Source organism: Pteronotus mesoamericanus, unplaced genomic scaffold (assembly GCF_021234165.1).
Source record: "Pteronotus mesoamericanus isolate MK-2021 breed Mesoamerican mustached bat unplaced genomic scaffold, CSHL_Meso_final scaffold_85, whole genome shotgun sequence".
NCBI lineage: Eukaryota > Metazoa > Chordata > Mammalia > Chiroptera > Mormoopidae > Pteronotus > Pteronotus mesoamericanus.
The window spans coordinates 52,338,165-52,358,033 of NW_026555329.1; the positions used below are offsets into that span (position 1 = coordinate 52,338,165).

The 19,869-nt window shown below is 34.2% G+C and overlaps 1 non-coding gene and 1 pseudogene across 1 annotated transcript; both read right to left on the minus strand.

Moving 5' to 3' along the window:
* Positions 1 to 282: 282 nt before the first annotated feature.
* Positions 283 to 376, minus strand: LOC129063564 (uncharacterized; annotated as a pseudogene).
* Positions 377 to 19,355: 18,979 nt separating this feature from the next.
* On the minus strand, positions 19,356 to 19,484 carry LOC129063575 (small nucleolar RNA SNORA30/SNORA37 family). The gene has a single exon (XR_008528362.1). It is a non-coding gene; the product is annotated as a small nucleolar RNA SNORA30/SNORA37 family (small nucleolar RNA).
* Between the last annotated feature and the right edge of the window lie 385 nt (positions 19,485 to 19,869).

Below are 19,869 nucleotides of genomic sequence, written 5' to 3' on the forward strand. Positions count from 1 at the left end.
TGATTTCAGCATGACATATAAACTGGAGTTTTTACAACTGTTTTTATTTGTTTTTTAGTCAAAATAAAAAATAATGAGATCAAAATTTAACAAGTTTAGAACTTGAACTGTTTCACATATTATAGCTCAAATTTTTATCCTATAGGAGGACTATTCATCTCTTTTTCTTTCTTTCTTTCTTTCTTTCTTTCTTTCTTTCTTTCTTTCTTTCTTTCTTCCTTCCTTCCTTCCTTCCTTCCTTCCTTCCTTCCTTCTTTCCTCCCTTCCCTCTCTCTCCCTCTCTCTAATATGGAATGTTTTACAAACCTTTGTGACATCCTTGTGGAGGGACCATGCTACTCTTCTCTGTATCACTCCAATTCTAGTAAATGAGGTCTGTCTGGAAAGTGTTCAATCATGTAATATGAAAAATAGAGACATTTACTGAAGAAGATACAAGGTACAAGAAATATTATACACAGGACAATGATGCTTTTGTCCTCTTCAATATAGACACCTTGGGATCTCATATAGTTCTTTCAGTCACCATCAGCTGCTCCATAATATTTTCTTGAATCTCATCAATGGTCTGAAACCTCTTCCCTTTCAAAGGTGATTATAGTTTTTAGAAAAGCCAGAAGTCACAGGGCACCAAATCTGGGCTATAGAGTGGTTGAGTCACCTGAGTGATCTAATGTTTCACCAAAAACTCTGCACTAGATGTGATGCATGAGTGGGCATGTTGTTGCAATGAAGTGTCAATTACCAGTTGCCCACAGCTGTGGCCTTCTGAATAATCAAAATAGTTTCTGTGGAGGAATATTTAAACTTAATGCAAAATTTGATGCAGATTTATTGCTATCCTTGCTCAGTTATTCTGAATACAATGGTCATACAATGCACATGCTCACTCAATGGCATCTACCACCTCCACTGACTAGCACAGTGCTGCAGTCATTGTTCATGCATGTGCATTCCAATCCACTCTCTTTGGCTGCCTGGTTACATCAAGGTCGCACAAACTGTTCTTTTTACATTAACAATGGCTGAATTTTTTCAGACAGACCTCATATGTGTGCCAAGATGAGCACTTCATATTGAAGTTTCTTGAGGGCAAGAATATAGTTTTTAATTAAAGAAATTAATGAAATACTTAGAACATACTAGCACTTATAGCCAAGTGCTAGAAAGAGCCTAAGCACCTAACATTAAATGAGTGCATCAAAATGAGTGGTACATTTACACAATGGAATACTACACAGCAAAAAAGGAACTACTACTCTTTGTGACAGCATGGATGGAACTGGAAAGTATTATGCTAAGTGAAATAAGCCAAGCAGTGCAAGACAAATGCCACATTATCTCACCTATGGGTGGAACCTAGTTAACACACAAGAGAGCAAAATAGAACCAGAGACATGGAAATAAAGAACAAACTGACAGTGACCAGAGGAGGGTGTCAGGGGATAACAGTGGAAAGATGGGGAAGGGTCCTCAAGGAACATGAATAAAGGACTCATAGACAAAGGCAATGAAGGAGAGGATTGAATGTGGGAGGTTGGGGGTGGGTAGGGCAGGGGAGAGTAATGGGGAAAAATGGGGACAACTGTAATTGAACTATAAAAAAATTAAAAATATGATTTACATTTAAACAAGCCTTCTTACATAGAAATATAAAATCCTGGTCTTACTGAGCTGCATGCTATGTCTGACTCCAGATCAACAGACCTTCTTTCCCATCACGGTCATTTACTCTATTTACTGCCATCATTCACCTCATTTTCCATTTACTCATTACATTAAATTATATTTGAACAAGTTTAAATATTTGGGAGATTTTATATTCTGTCTTCTCTTGGGAAAAAGCTAAAAACTGTAGTTGAATACTGTGAATTAAAAACTTTGTGTTGAAAATTATGCTCAGACATGTATTAAACGCATTACAATAATGAGATATATTTGCAATATATCCATTCACATATGAATATAGCCCATTCATACATGTGATATCATTTGCTCCTGACAACAAAGTGTGAGGTAAATTGCCCAGGAATTCTCCCATTTCACTGAACGAGATACTGTATCTGATTCTCATGGGGCTCAGGTATCTTAGGAATTCTCTCAGAATTTTTAAATGACAGAGCTAATTAATGTTTAAATATACATATCTGACTCTGGTTTTAACGATCCTTTCATTGTTTTTATTGCTGTCTCCTATATGGAAACCACTGAGATTTATGCACTATAAGACAAAGAATTAAGAAACTTTTTTTGGTTAAAAGGAGTTTATTGTCTTTTAATGGTTGGACTTACTAAGATTTAAATAATTATATATGTCAAATGATATAGGAAAGTATGAGTATCAAATCTAAAATACAGATAACGAGTGCTTATGCAAATAAGTGGCATCAAGAGATAATCAGAAAATGTATCATAGTATAAGTGAGATTAACGCCAGGCATTGAAGGATAAATAAATTTAAATATACAAGTTGGACGGAAGAAAGAATAATAGGAGGATGGGAGAGGCAAATGTGCAAAATTTGGAAGGGACAGGAACAGTTATGAAACAATAAACTTGGGCAACTGTGTTAAAAAACTGTGCTGACAAATAATACCAAATAACATGCTATCAGTTCTGGTCCTTCATTTGTCCAACTGATCCCTGTGGTCTGAATATTATTAACTGCATAGACACCAATCTCGCTAGATAGCTTATCTTGTACAATCCATATAGTAATTGAACTCAGCAAATTAAATATAACAGGAATAAATTCAATGTAATGTTCCTTGCTTAGTTAGAAAATAGGGAAGATTACGTTTTCATACCACATATTATCTGTGAGATTTTTGATGTTTTTGTGCACTAAGAAAACCAGTGACATTTGATTCTTGCTAAGAAGTGGGATCCTTCATAATTTCAAATCTGAAGGCCAAATTATATTGCTAAGTAGTTCTTGGAGATCCCATGCACAATTAGCTAGTAATCACTTTCAATTTTGGGTGCCAAAGTCATAAGAAACACACGTTTGTGAATATACTTGGATTCATGATTAAACCCTGTTGCCACAATAGAGGGTACATATTTCATATTATGTACAGTTGATTAATACAAAGAAATGGAGAAAGTGAAATACACCAGAGGGGCAGGATGGCAGAGGAATTAATGGAAGTCACACTGACCTCCTCCCATGAACAATCTGGAATTACAACTACATTGTGCAGAAATCACCCAGAATAAAGAACTGAACAATAGTGAGAAAGAAACCTTATAAACTCATAGAGACAGAAGAATCAACTTTAGCACAACATGACTGGTAAGCAGTGTGGTAGAGACTCGAGAAGGAGGGCAGGACACCCACGGGCAGCAGCACCAGAGGGATATTTAAGTAGCCAGCTGGATCCCCCTGAGAAGAGTGGATTCTAAATCATAAGTGGGGATCCCCAGACTACAGCACCAGAGACCAAAATGTGCACAGGTAACAGTCAGCTGCAAAAAGCAGCAGGTTACTATCTGCCAGAGATGGGTGCCTGGAGATGCAAAGAGCAATTTAAAGGGCCAACACATGAATTTTTATTTATAGTTATTTACCCTGGGCTCCAGCAAAGGCAGGGGCAGGGTGGGCTAGAGATGTCTGAGGAGAGACTGGGGATGAAGACTTTGGGGGAAAGCTGAGAGACTGGCCATCAGGATCACAGTGCTGAGTCATCCCTTCCATGGTAGCAGCCATCTTGCTCAGGCTGACCACTTCTCTGAGCAACAGTACCATGAGAGGAAACAATAGTCCCGTCCCCAGGAGAGACTCTTCCCTGGACCTGCGGTGCTTAAGCCTGACAGTTGAGTAGAGAGAGGCAGCTACAGACAGTAAATACCGGGTGACAGTAGACTGATAACAACTGGTGAACTTGAAGCAGTAATTTAAAAAAAAAACTCCCTGCACACAAAAGCCCTAGACTTGATGGTTTCCCATAATTGTATACAACATTTAAGGAAGAGCTAAGGTAAGACCCTGTCCTTCTCAGACTATTCCAAAAAATTCAAGAAGACAGAAGACTCCCAAACTCCTTTTATGAGGCCAACATCATCCTAATTCCCAAACCAGATAAAGACACACCAAAGAAAGAAAACTACAAGACAATAATGCCGATGAATATAGATGCTAAAATTCTCAACAAAATATTGGCAAACCACATTCAGCAATACATTAAAAACCTCATCCACCATGATCTAATGGGATTCATCCCAAGGATGCAAGGATGGTTCAATATTTTTAAATCAATAAACATAATATATCACATAAACAAAAGGAAAGACAAAAAACACATAATATAATCATATCAATAGATGCAGAAAAAGCAATTGATAAGGTACAGCACATATTTATGATGAAAACTGGCAATAAGGGGGCACACCTAAACATAATAAAGGCCATATCTGAAAAACATACAGCCAACATCATACTCAATGGGCAAAAACTAAAAGTATTCCCACTAAGATCAGGAACAAGACAAGGATGTCTGCTTTCACCACTTCTGTTCAACATAGTATTGGAAGTCTAGCCACAGTGATCAGACAAGAAAAATAAATAAAAAGCATCCAAATTTGAAAGGAAGAAGTAAAACTGTCATTGTTTGCAGATGATGTGATAGTGTACATTGAATACCTTATAAACTCCAGTGAAAAATTTCTCTACCTAATCACTGAATTTGGCAAAACAGGGGGATATATAGTCAATATTCAGAAATTGAATTCATTTTTTTTATACCAACAGTGAAATACCAGAATAAGAAATCAGGAAAAAAAATCCCATTTGTTATAGCAACAAGAACAATAAAGTACCTAGAAATAACCTTAACCAAGGAGGTAAATGATCTGTACTCAGACAACTACACTACCCTAAAGAAAGAAATTAAGGAAAACACAAACAAATAGAAGCATATACCATGTTCATGGATTGGAAGAATGAACATTATCCAAATGTTCATACTCTGCAAAGCAATGTATAGATTTAACACAATTGCTATTCAAATACCAATGATGCATTTCACAGATATAGAACAAACATTTCAAAAATTTATATGGAACTTTAAATGACCCTGAATAGCTGCAGAAGTTTTGAGAAAGAAGAACAAAGTAGGAGGGATCACAATACCTGATATCAAGCTATATTACAAGGTCACTGTAATCAAAACAATCTGGTACTGGCATAAGGATACACACATAGATCAATGGAACAGATTAGAGGGCCCAGAAATAAACCCATGTCTCTGTGGTCAATTAATATTCAATTAATATAATGGAGTAAAAATAGCCTCTTCCACAAGTCGTGTTTGGAGAGCTGGACAGCAATATGCAAAAATAATGAAACTCGACCACCAACTTACACCATACATAAAAATAAGCTCAAGATGGAGAAAAGACTTAAACATAAGTCACGACACCATAAAAGTCCTAGAGGACAACATAGGCAGGAAACTCTCAGATATTTCACGCAGCAATATTTTCACTGATATGTCCCACAGAGCAAGGACATAATGGAAAGAATAAACAAATCAGACTTCATCAAACTAAAAATCTTCTCTGCACTGCTAAAGAAAACAGCAGCAAAATGAAAAGGGAACCAACTGTTTGGGAAAATGTATTTGCCAACGATATTTGCCAATGGTTTGATCTCTAAAACATATAAAGAACTCACACAACTCTACTCCAAGAAGACAAACAATCCAATTAAAAAATGGAAAAAGGACCTGAACAGAAAATTTTCCAAGGAGGACATAAACAGGGGTCAGAGCCTTTGAAAGAATGCTCAGTATCACTAGTTTCAGAGAAATGTAAATTAAACCCACAATGAGATACAACTTCACACTGGTCAGAATGGCCATCATAAATCAATAAACTACAGGTGCTGACAAGGTTGTGGAGAAAAGGGAACCCCAGTATACTGTAGTGGGAATGCAGACTGGTGCAGCCACTGTGGAAAATGGTATAAAATTTACTCAAAAAGCTGAAAACAGAACTGTCTTTTGATCCAGCGATTCCACTGCTGGTATTAAACCTTAAGAATCCCAAAACACCAATTCAAAAGAACCTATGTACCCCCATGTTCATGACAGCACATTTTACAATACCCAAGTATAGGAAGCAACCTTAGTGCCCATAAATAAATGAGTGGATCAAAGAACTATGGTACATTTACACAAGGGATTATTACACAGCAGAAAGAAAGAAAGAGCTACCATTCTTCAAAACAGTATGGATGGAACTGGAGAGCATTATGCTAAGTGAAATAAGCCAGGCAATGGAAGACAAATGCCATATTATCTCACATATAATTGGAACCTAATCAACAAAACAATCAAGATAAATATACCCATCAACATTGAAAGAAAAACAAACCAGCGGTAACAAGAGGGCAGGTGGGGGTGCGTAACCAGGAAAAGAAGGAGATGGGTCAAATCAAGGAACATGCGTAAGGTACCCTTGCACAAAGCCTAGGTGGGGAAGGATTGAGGGTGGGAGTTGGGAGTGGGTGGGGCCAGAGACAGTGGGGGTTAAAAAATGGAGACAACTATTCTTGAACAATAAAGGAATTAATTTAAAAAATGTAAAGAAATACAAAGTTATGTAAATCATCATCATTGCAAGTCAAAACTCACACAGCTTTTTGCCATTCTGAGATGACATCAGAAAATGAACACTTTTGTGTGAAAATTTTTCCATTAACATCGCTGACCATCATGCGCTATCAATTCTCTACTGAATTAAATTATTAGCAGTTCTTGTGAATTTTCCAGTAACTTTAATAATTAGCATTGGCTAATAAATTTTAATGCTTTCTATGACCATTATTTGACACACACTCTCCTATGTTTTGGTCCCTCCTTGTTATAATTTTTATTTTGGCATCTACTTGATATTATTTTACCTTTTCTATTAATGGAGAGTTAAATGTATAAATTTTTGCCAAAAAACAGTATTTAGCATTTGCTTCAAAGCCTTAATATTTGTCATGAGTGTATTTAAATTTAAGCCAAATTAATTATATAAACAAAGGAATACTAAGTTTAAGACATCTGTAATCTTCACCAGGATTCAATCCATGGCATCTTTGATAACCACAATATCATCTTCTGATTAGTCTTAAAAACTTATTTATTAGACATCAGCTACCAAGCAATGATTTATGATCAATGAGTTGTGAGAAATGCCATTATAAGTTATATTCTGTTTATTTCCCAGGGTAAGGGATATAATTGGAGTGGGAGTAAAAGATGAACAGTCTCTTCTTGGACTGGTTAGGCTTTTATATGTCTACACCAATAGTAAACTAAATACCTAAAATAATGATTTTCTCAATGGGTATTTTTCATAGATTTTTATCAAAAAGATAAATCAGAATAGATGAAAAATATTACAATCCCTTGTGTTTTGGTAGATCATTCAAAACATAAGTGTACTTTAAAAAAAAAAAACACCAGGGGAAAAAAGCCTTAAGGTTATAAATCACCATTCTTTACTCTTGACTCTCATCATATCTGTTCCAAATAATCTTTTCTACCACCCCAGGGCACTTCTCCACTTCTATTTTGTTCTTTTCATGCATATACCAGCTAATGTGCAAACTATTCAGTACTTTCCTTGTAGGAAAATCAGCTATTCCATATGGGCTATGATTTCTTCTCTTTCCTATGCTACAGCAACTTTGTTGTTGTTACTTTGTTGGTATTGCTTTCATGATGGCATGTAATCTGATAGTTGTAGAGAGTATCAACTGGCTGATATTCTGGGATATAAAATAAGCATTTTTTTGTTTTATTTTGTTTTATTTTATGGTCCTAGTTAGGTATTTAGAGTACTTAACTGTGGTAAGCAATAGTACTTATTTGTACATGATTTTGGTTAAATAAACTTTCTTCTGCTTCTTTGACTCTGACAACTTCAAGGAGTAGGTTGTGAAGACTACAGGGAATGGAGAGATAACATAAAAGAACATTGAAATTCAAAATAAAAGTAAAGTAGGTGGAAGCTACACTCACATCCTCCTAAGACTATACTGAAATTATAACTAAATTATGGAACATAAAGAGGCAGTCAAAATGGGGTGACAAAGAAAAAGACCTCAAATGAAAGAACAGGAGAAATCTCCAGAAAAAGAACTAAATAAAATGGAGACAAGCAATTTATTAGAGATAGAATTCAAATTAATAGTTAAAAGATGCTCAAGAGCATGAAAAACAACATATAAACCATAAAAAAGGAACAACAAAAAATGGAGAATACAGTACATGAAATGAGGAATACACTGTAAGAAATAAACATTGGGTTGGATAAAGCAGAGGATCAAATCGGAATTTGGAAAACAGGGTAGTAAAAAAAAAACAATCAGAGCAAGCAAAAAAATAATAATAAATGAGGATAGTTTAATGGATCTTTGGGACAATATAAAGCATGACAACATCCTAATCATAAAAGTTCCAGAATAAGAAGATAGAAAGCAAGTGATTGATAACATATATGAAGAAATAATGACCAAAACTTCCCCCACCTGTTGAAGGAAAAGACATACAAGTCCAGAAAGTGCAGAAAGTCCCAAACAAGAGGAACCCAAACAGGCCCATCCAAGACACATCATTATTAAAATGACAAAATTTAAAGACAAAGAGAATCATAAAGCCACAAGAGAGGGACAGTTAGTTACCTAACCAGAGCTCCCATAACATAGCCAGCTGATTTCTTAACAGAATCTTTTTAGGACAAATGATTGGCATGACAATTTTAAAGTAATGAAAAGCAAGGACATACAAACAAAACTAATTATCCAGCAAGGTTATCACTTAAAATTGAAGAAGAGCCCTGGCTGCATTGGTTGGAGCATCATCCATACACCAAAAGGTTGTATGTTTCTTTCTCAGTCATAGCACATACCTAGACTGTGGGTTCAATCATTGTTGGCGCACATAGGAAGGCAGCTGTTCAATGTTTCTCTTTCACATCAATGTTTTTCTCTCTCTCTCCTATCCCCTCTCTCTCAAAAATCAGTAAACATATTATTAAGTGAGGATTAAGTTAATTACAAAGTAAAATACAATAATAAAATAAAATGAGAAGTAACAAGCTTCCCAGACCAGGTTAAGCTTAAGGAATTTGTCACCACTAAACCAGTGTTACAAGAAATATAAAAGGACCTGCTTTAAAAAGAATCATAGTAAAAAAAAAAAAAAAAAGAACATAGTTAAAATAATAAGATTGAAATAAATATGTACCCATAATAATCACTTTAAATGTAAATGGCTTAAATACCCCAATTAAGGAAAAAAAACATAGAATACCTGAATAGATAAGAAAACATGAACAGAAAATCAATAAGGAAATAAGGGCAGCTGGAAAGCAGAAAGGGATCTTGGGGTGCCTTGTACCTCTTGCTGATCTTCAAGTTTTGTTAATATGGAAGCCAGCCTTTGCAAGCAGCTTTGTCCCTCCCATGTCACCACAGGCCCTGCAGAAGCAGCTACCAAACATAGATAGCTTTGTAGCTGCTAACAGGTAACCCACATACAGTCACAGGAATCATGTGACATTGACCTGCACTGGAGTTGTGCCCAAGAAGCCTGAGAACCAAGACATCTGGTAGTCGGCTATAGACAACATCAGAGCATGAACCAATTAGCTCCATAGTGGCATACACAAAGGGAGGTATTGGTAAGTACCAGGTCTCGTTGGGAAGAATTCTGATTTTGTGAGGCCAGCCCCCACACAGAATATTGTACACTGTGGTCAGAATCAATCTTCCCAGTCAGCCAGCCTACAAGTCATCTCTACGCACAAATGGGCCAACAGCAATCAAAAATCAACTACAACATGAGGACTCACATAATCCACACAAGGACCATTCCTGGAACAACCAGCTCAGGTGATTAGGGAGCCCCAATGAACATCTGCTACAGAAGGCCATGCCCCAAGGAGTGAGAAACATAACAGATCAACATAATGTGCACAAATAAATACAGAAAGGCAGTCAAAATGGGGAGACAAAAAATTAAAACAACAGGGGTAATCCTGAAAATAAACTAAAATAAATAAAATAAAATATAAATACAAAATGAAAAAATAAAAAAAAACACTGAATGAAATGGAGGCAAGCAATCTACCAGATGCAGAGTTCAAAACAATGATTGTAAGGATGTTCACGGAATTTAATAGAAGAATAGATGAACTCATTGAGAACTTCAATGAGTAATGACAAAAATAGAAAATAAAAAAACCATGATAAACCAGTCATAAATGATGACTACAGTAACTGAAACAAAGAATACACTAGAAGAAATTAAGTGCAGATTAGATAAAACAGAAGAATGAATCAGTGATTTGGGAAGGTAGCAAAAATACCCAATCCAAGCAGAAAAAAGGAAATTAAAAAAAATGAGGATTGTATAAGGGACTGCTGGGACCACATTAAGCATAACAGCATCCACAACATAAAGGTACCAAAAGGAGAAGAGAGGAGATCAAGGGAGTGAAAACAATTTTGAAAAAATGACTAAAAGTTTCTGTAATATGAAGGAAAAAAATGTCCAGGAAGTGCAGAGAGTCCCAAATAAGATAAACACAAAAGGGAACACACCACGATATATCATAATTAAAATGGCAAACATTAAAGACAAAGAGAATCTTAAAGCAGCCAGAAAAAAGTAGTTAATTAACTACAATGGAGCTCCTAAGAATCTTTCTGCTAATTTCTTACAGCTACATTTTGGGCAAGAAAAGATTGCAAAAATATTCGAAGTGATGAAAAGCAAAAACCTACAACCAAGATTACCCTGCAAGACTATTACTTAGTGTTGAAGGAGAAATAAACAGCTTCCCAGAGAATAAAAAACTGAAGGAGTTTGTTACTTTCAAGCCAGTATAGTATTATAAAAAATGTTAAAGGGTCTTCTTTAAGAAGAAAAAAAAGAACAGAGGAAAGTAAAGTGGAAACAAATACATACCTATAAATAATTACTTTAAATGTAAATGGCTTAAATGCTCCAATCAAAAGACCTAGGTAGCTGAGTGAATAATGAAACAAAACCCTTATTATATGCTGTCTACAAGAAACCTACATTAGAACAAAAAGACACACAAAAACTGAAAATAAGGAGATATGAAAATTATTTTATGCAAATGGAAATATATTCAGGTAGCACTACTTATATTTGACAAAATAGTCTTTAAAATAAAGGTTATATTTCCACCAACAGTGGACTAGGGTTCCTTTTCTCAGCATCCTCATAGGCACTTGCATTGTTTATTGATGATAGCCATTCTGACAAGTATGAGATGATATCTCATTGCAGTTTTAGTTTATATCTTTCTGATGATTAGTGATGTTGAGCATATTTTTTGTAGGTCTGTGGGCCATCTACATGTCCTTTTGGAGAAGTTTCTATCCAGGTCCTATGTCTATTTTTTTAATTGAATTGTTTGGTTTTTGCTATTGAGTTGTATACATTCTCTATATATTTTGGAAATTAAAACCTGATCAGATGTATCATTGGTTAATAAGTTCTCCTACACAGTGTGTTCCATTTTCATTCTGGTAATAGTTTCTTTAGCTGTGCAAAGTTTTTTAGTTTGATGTAGTCATATTTTTTTTTCCTTTGTTTCCCTTGCCCTAGTAGATATATTGGTAAAAATATTGCTATATGAGATATCTGAAATTTTACTGCCTATGTTTTCTTCTAGGACTGTTGTGGTTTTGTGACTTACACTCAAGTCTTTTACCCATTTTGAGTTTATTCTTATGTATGGTTTAAGTTGGTGATCTAGTTTCATTTCTTTCATATACCAGTCAAGTTTCCTCAATACCATTTACTGAAGAGACAGTTCTTTGCTCCATTGTGAGCTCTTGCCTCCATGTCAAATATCAATTGATCATAAATACAGGAGCTTATTTCTGGGCTCGCTGTTCAGCTCAATTGATTTATATGTGTGTTCTTATGTCAGTACCATGTTCTTTTCATCACAGTGGTCTTATAATTTATAATCAGATATTGTGATATCTGCAATTTTGTTCTTTTTTATAAAAATTGCTGAGGCCATTTGGGGTCTATTTTGTTGGATATAAATTTTTGAAATATTTGTTCTACATCTGTGAAATATGCTATTGGTATTTCAATAAAAATTTCATTGAATATATATCTAAAAATAGTATGGAGTTTCCTCAAAAAATGAAAAATTGAACTGCTTTTTGACCCAGTGATTCCACTTCTGGGAGTATATCGTAAGAATCTCAAAAATAACAATGTAAAATTATATATACACACCTATGTTCATAAGAGCATTATTTACAATAGCCAAGATCTGGAAACAGTCTAAATGCCCATCAGTATATGAGTGGGTAAAAAAACCATGATACCTTTACACAATGGAATATTATGGCAGCAGAAAGAAAGAAAGAGCTACTACCCTTTGCTACAGCATGGATGGAACTGGAGAGCTTTATGCTAAGTGAAATAAGCCAGGAGGTGAAAGGCAAATACCATATGATCTCACCTGTAAGTAGAGTCTAATCAACAAAACAAACAAGCAACGAAAATATAACCAGCAACATTAAAAGAAAAGAGAAACCAACAGAAACGAGAAGGAAGGAGGGAGGAAGGTGGCGGGGAAAGGAAAGGAAAGGGTCAAGTTCAGGAATATGTATAAAGGACACATGGATAAAGCCAAAGTGGGGAAGGGTTGAGGGAGGGAGGGTGGAGAGAGGGGGTAGGAGAAGGTGGTGGTGTGAAAATGGAGACAAATGTATTTGAACAATAAAAAAAAATTTAAAGGTTATGGACAACTATATGCATATATATGGACAATCTAAATTAAATAAATTCCTAGAACATACTAAAGTCCATAACTGAATTAAAAAGAAACAGAAAATCTGAACAGAATAATTACAACCAACAAAATTGTAGAAATAATCAAAATCAGCAAACAGGTGTCCTTAAATGGAGGGCTTTATAGGTATTTTTACTATTCAAAGAACTAACACTCATCCTCCTCAAATTATTCAAAAAATTCAAGAGAAGCAAAGATTCCCAAGCTCATTTTACAAGGACATCATTTTCCTAATTTAAAAATGAGATAAAAACTTCACAAATAAATATAATTATAGGTGCCCTGGCCAGGTAGTTCAACTGGTTAGAGCTTTGTCCTGATATACCATGGTTGTTGGTTTAAATCCTCTGGTAAAGAGCAACAAATGAATGCATAAATAAGTGGGACAACAAAATTGATGTCTCTCTCTCTCTCTCTCTCTCTCTCTCTCTCTCTCTCTCTCTTCCTCTTCCTTCTATCTGTCTGTCTCTCACTGGATATATATAAATATTTATCTGTTTATTCTGTCCCTCTCTCCTTTCTCCCTTCCTTTTTCTTGCTCTAAAATCAATGAATGAGTTTTAAAAAAATTATAGGCCAGTATTTCAGTTGAACATAAATGAAAAACCCTCAACAGTATATTAGCAAACCTAATCCAGCAATACATTAAAACAATGGCACAACATGATCAAGTGGGATTTACTTTGGGGATGCAAGTTTGGTAAAATATTTGTAAATCAATTAAGGTAATACACCATATAAACAAAATAAAGAGTGAAAAGTCTATGATAATATCCATAGATGCAAATAAAGCATTTAACAAAATCCAACACCTATTTGTAATAAAAAAATCTAAGAAAATTGGAATAGAGGGGACATACCTAAACAAAATAAAGGACATATATGAGAAAACTACAGCTAACATCATACTTGATGAGGAAAACTCAAAACATTTTCCTTAAGATTAGTAACAAGACAGGGATGTCCACTTTAACCATTCTAATTTAACATGGCACTGGAAGTCCTAATCACAGCAATCAGGCAAGAGGAGGAAACAAAAGTCATCCAAATTGGAAGGAAATTAGTAAAACTGTCATTATATTCAGATGGTATAATACTGTGTAAGAACATAGAGATTTCATCAAAAGATTTGAAACTGTTAAATAAATTTAAATTTAGTAAAGTAGCAGGATACAAAATAAATCTCCAAAAATGTTTCATTTTTATACATGAATAATAAACTATTAGAAAAATATTTAAGAAAACAATAACATTTGAAATTTTATCAAGAAAAATAACATAGCTAAAAAGAAATACTAAGGAGATAAAAGTCTTGTCCTCTGAAAATTACAAGACAGTGAAGAAAGAAATTCAATAACGTACAAATAGATAAAAGCATCTACTGTGTTCATGGTAAGGAAGAATTAACATTGTTAAAATGACCATACTGCCCAAAGCAATTTATAGATTCAATGAAATTCCTATATAAAAATCAATGACACATTTCACAGAACTAGAACACTTAATCCAAAGCTTTATATGGAACAAAAAAAGACCCCAAATAACCACAGAAATCTTGAGACAGAAGAACAAATCAGGAGGTATCATACTAACTGTTATCAAACTATATAAGGCTATAGCAAACCAAACGGCATGGCACTGGCATAAAAACATGCATATAGACCAATTGGACAGAACAAAGAACTGAGAAATAAACCACATCTATGTGGTTAATTAATCATTGACGCAGAAGGAAAGAACAAAAAATGGAGTGAAGGTAATCTATTCAATAAATCATATTGAAAAGTTTAGAGAAGTACATGTAAGAAAAATGAACCTGCACTACCACCGTCTTATACCGTACACAAGAATAAACTCAAAATGGATTAGAGACTTAAGTGTAAGACTCAAAACCAAAAACCTCCTAGAGGAAAACATAGTCAGTAAAATCTCTGATATCTCTCTTAGCTATATTTTTTTTCCTGATATATCTCCTTGCGCAAGGGAAACAAAAGGAAAAAGAAATAAATGGGACTACATCAAACTAAAAAGGTTTTGCACAGCAAAGAATCCATCAACAAAACAGAAAGACCACCTACTGAATGGGAAATATTTGTCAATGATATATCTGCTAAGAGGTTAATATCGAATATTTATACAGAATCTCTTACACGTCAACACTAAGATGATAAACAATCCAACTAAAAAATGGACAAAGAGCCTGAATAGACACTTTTCCAAAGAGGGCATACAGATGGCCAATAGACATCTGAAATATGCTCAATGTCACTAATTATTAGGGAACTGCAAGTTAAAACCACAATGAGATATCACTTCACATCTGTCAGAATGGTTATCATCAGTAAATCCACAAACAAGAATATTTAAGGATTTGAAGGAAAGGAACTGTTCGTGAAAATGCAGATGGGTGCAGCAACTGCGGAAAATAGTATATAAAGTTCTCAAAAAATTAAAAATACAACTATTTATGACCCAGCAATTACACTTCTGGGTATATATCTGGAGAAACCTAAAGCACTAATTTGAAAAAAATATATACACCCCTATGCTTTTTGCAGCATTGTTTACAATAGCCACATCTGGAAGTAACAGGAGTCCCATTGACAAACGATTGGATAAAGAAGGAATGGTACAGGGAAGGAGGGAGGGGGCCAGGGAAAGTGGTGGGGGGTTGGCAGAGACAAATGTATTTGAAAAAATAAATTAAAATAAAATTTTAAAAAAAGAAGGAATGGTACATATATACAATAGAATATTACTCGGCCATTAAAAAAACGAAATCTTACCATTTGTGACAGCATGGATAGACCTAGAGGGTATTATGCTCAGTAAAATAAGACCATATGATTTCACTTGTATATGGAAACTAAAGAGCAAAATAAAAAATAAATGAATAAACAAACAGAAATGGACTCATAGAGTAAACAGACTGATGGTTGCCAGACGGGAGAGAGTTTGAGCAGTTGGGTGAAGAAGGTTAAAATATTAAGAGCTACTAATTGTTAGTCACAATAAGGTCCTGTGATATGAAGTACAACATTGGGAATATAGTCAATAATATTGTAATAACTATGTATGGTGAGAGATGAGTACTAGAAATATTGGAGAGGGGTACTTTGTAAGCTGTTTGATTATCTGGCCACTGTGCTATACACCTGAAACAATTACAAAATAGAGTTGAGCATGAAGTGTAATTGAAAAATAAAGTTAAAAAAAGTTTTGAGTAGGTTTAAATATATAAACTGCTGTGGTCTGAACTGAAGTAAGCAGGGGCTAAGCATTAGGGTGAATTCCGATTTTGTGATTAGCTTGAAAAACAAATCTTATTATTTGCAAAGTATTAGTGCAAATGTAGGATATGTTTTGGCTATATTATTCTGCTTTACATTTGTAAATATATTTATGTTCTTTAAATGTTGATCTATCTTAGCCTGATGTCCTAACAATCGTTTTTCCTCCAGTCTGAATCTCATCAGTTTTTCCTGAGAAATTTTGGTTTTAGTGTCTATCTTGAGCTTAGAGTCACCTTATAAAGGACATTTCCCTAATTTTCAGCTAATTTAATATATTTTTATAAAATCACAATTCAAAATTGTATCTGCTTTTATAATTTAAGAAATTATTCTCTTATAATTTAAGAAAGCATTCCATTATAAAAAAATTCTAAGTAAAACTTTTTATATTTCATGATCTTGTACTCTGCCTTACTCTACTTTTTAAGAGTATGCATCCCAATCAGTTATCTACTTCATAAACCAGTTCTTTCTGAGACAATTCATAAAGAACTTCACAGTCATAATATAGTGACACCGTTTCTAGAGAACTTGGGCTCCTATCTCTTTCATGCACAATTCATAAGCATTTGAGGGGCAATAAGTTGTTAGTTTTATGTTTTCTGCTTTAAAAAAAAAAACAGAAGGTTAAGAAAATTACCTTTTGCAATTCTGCTCCATCTCATCACTTTGTTGTCATTCTTGGAATGTCTCAAAAGGTTTTATTAGGTAAAGGCCTCTATAAATTCCACATGTTCACCATCTGTTCATCATTGCACCCACAAACATAAAAACAGTTTTATTTTCAAATCTAACTTCCTTGTATAAGTACAGCAAATTCTGCAGACTTGTTAGTACATTACTAAAAATCTTTACATAGTGTAAACTTTCTTTGTGAGGTAAGTTTCAAGCCAAAATAAAATAGAACCACCTTCTCTTATTCTTCCATTGTTCTACTGGGTCTACTGGGTTAAGTAAACTTTCTTGTGAAATTTAGAAGGGAATATGCTGTTTATCTCCTTAGTTCACCTGAGGGCAGTGGAGTTGGAGGAAATGGAATTCCTGCCTTATTAGCTTTATAAGCATGGTTTTGATTCTATTTTCCAACTATTAATAATTAGCTTAGTTCCAGGAGCTTCCATTTTATAGTTTTGTCAAGGTTTGTAATTGATCATCCTAATGTGTGAGATGCAAAACCTGATGATAGTAGAGTTAGACTCTCATATGACCGTGGTTGTCCTGATCTAGTCCTAATTGTGGTTTATATTCACCTCCTTCTTTTGGCATTTTGGAAGAAAAAAGAAACAGCAGAGGTGAGAAGAAAGAGAGAGAGATGAGAGAGAGAAAGAGAGAAATATCCAAAAGATGTCACATGCACTGAAACATCTTAGTGAAATATGAGCCACTGAAACTCCACTAGAAGTGTTTAGATGTAGTTTATAGTTTGTGGACACTTCTCAGTTTTGTGCTCAATTAAATCAGCTCAGAATAGTTCAGTAATTGTTGAGTGCCAAATTGCTTACAGAAGAGAAGCATGATTTTTGATTTTATCAGTGTCAATTTGAATTAAATTATTATGTAATTGGTTAAAATTGTAGACATAGCAATAAACATTGGCACAACAGAAATAAATTAACAGATAACTAATAACTGCAATATTCCATTTTTTTGGATAATTCTTTTTCTTTTGAACTTTAACAATTTATTTCTTTTGATTAAAGATTTTAGTTTTCATTACAAACCTGTTTGTATAGTAAGTATATCTTAGACTTTAAATATTTTATATTTGGATAGTGGTAAATTATACACTTGTATTGGAGGTACACATTTTATTTCAGTTGAAAGCCAATTGTCCTTTGAAATAAAATTGTGAACTGAATTCTGACATCATGTTTAATTGCTCATTCTTGATGCATATATTAGTTTATTATAATTCTCTGCCTATAATATATGCACAGTCAAATCTTGATTATATGAACTAAAGTAAGAAATGTGTGAATAGTGGAACAAATTATTGGTGAAGTGATGAATAATTCTGGAGTGATTCATATTTGACTTAGATGGCAACATACTTGTAAGCATAATATTTATCTTTATATTTCATCAGAAAAATCTGCAGGATTATTGATGAAAGAGCAAAACTACTTTGTAAAAATATAAATAGCTGTTTTCACCACTTTTACCCCTTATACACCTTCTTCTTATTTTCACAACTGGATCCAGAGTGTCACCCCTTGAGTTAACATAAATATGAAACTGCTATTTCCCACTAAAATCTTGTTCATATCTTTCTTAAGCTGTTCTTTTTACTCAGTTTTCTTCACTTAACATCTAACAGGTTACAGGCAAATACGATAGGGTTCATGTCAACTAAATGATTAAAGAGAACTGGTTATTTGGTCACCCTCTTGTAAGTAAGCATGTTTTAACTTTTTAAAAATGAATTTCTATACTAGTGCTTTATAATTTACCTTTTGTTGCAGATCTCATAGCGATTAATTCTACAGTTTTATTTTTAAATAATTAATTATTTAATATGCCCAAGAAATATTTTAAAAAGACATGTCCTTTACCTTTATAGATAAATTCAGATGTTTTTAAAGTTCATTACTCCAAGTGAACTACATGTGCTTTTAACTTTTTAATGGACTTGGATTTCCTTGTGAGATTACAAAATTAAATTCAAAACAAGTAATAATAAATTAAAATCCCTGAGGCCTTCTTTTTTTACTCCAGGCAATGTTCTTTTCTTTCTCTACCTTTTCTAGGAAATACAGGTAATAACCTGGAATTTTTTATTTACTCAGTCTCAAGTGTGTAATGTATGCCTGTTTTGTTTCTTTATTCAGCCAAGCCTACTGAAGGGAGGCAGTGGGTGCTATGCCCCTTTTATCTATTAAATGTGCCCAGCACAATGGATAACTACATTGTTTAATTCAGGAATAAAGCAACACAAATAGATTTCTTTCTCCCCTTCCTTCCTTCCTTCCTTCCTTCCTTCCTTCCTTCCTTCCTTCCTTCCTTCCTTCCTTCCTTCCTTCCTTCCTTCCTTCCTTCCTTCCTTTGTTTTTCTCTTCTTTATTTCTTTCTTTCTTTTTTTCTTTCTTTCTTTCTTTCTTTCTTTCTTTTTCTTTCTTTCTTTCTTTCTCTATGTCAAAAAGATGAACAGGAAGAGGGCCTAAGGTTAGAGCAACAGGAGAAAAGTACAATGTTGAATAAGATGTGACAAAGCAATCTCTCTGTGCCATTGAGTGACAAACTGCCACTGGTACATTTCCAGAGCAAGGATTCAATCAAGGGTCTTCTTTCAGGACCAGTTACCAAATTCTGGCCCTACTGCCTGGGGAGGACCTGTAAAAGTGCTAGACTAGTAACTTTATGATCAATTATCTTGGTTAGTAGTAATCATCATCATCATCATCAACCCTCTACTTGCTTGGCCATCTATTTTTTCTGTAGAAAATATAACTCTATTTTATAAAAGAATACTATTTTATTAACTATTACTTGTTTCATAATTGTTTTTCTCTCCTCCTGTTTTATTGCCACTTAAAAGAACACAGCATTCTGACTCTACTACAACTTTTGTCTACTCTTAAATTTGTGTTAATTAAGGCAGATATCTTTCAGCTTACTTTAAATAATCACAATTGCATCCTTGTTCATGACATGCACCCTAAGTAACTCAGTGCTGAACAGAGTTCACTGTAATTGGGAAGGAAATGATTTCTACTGGTATTCCTTGTAGTCA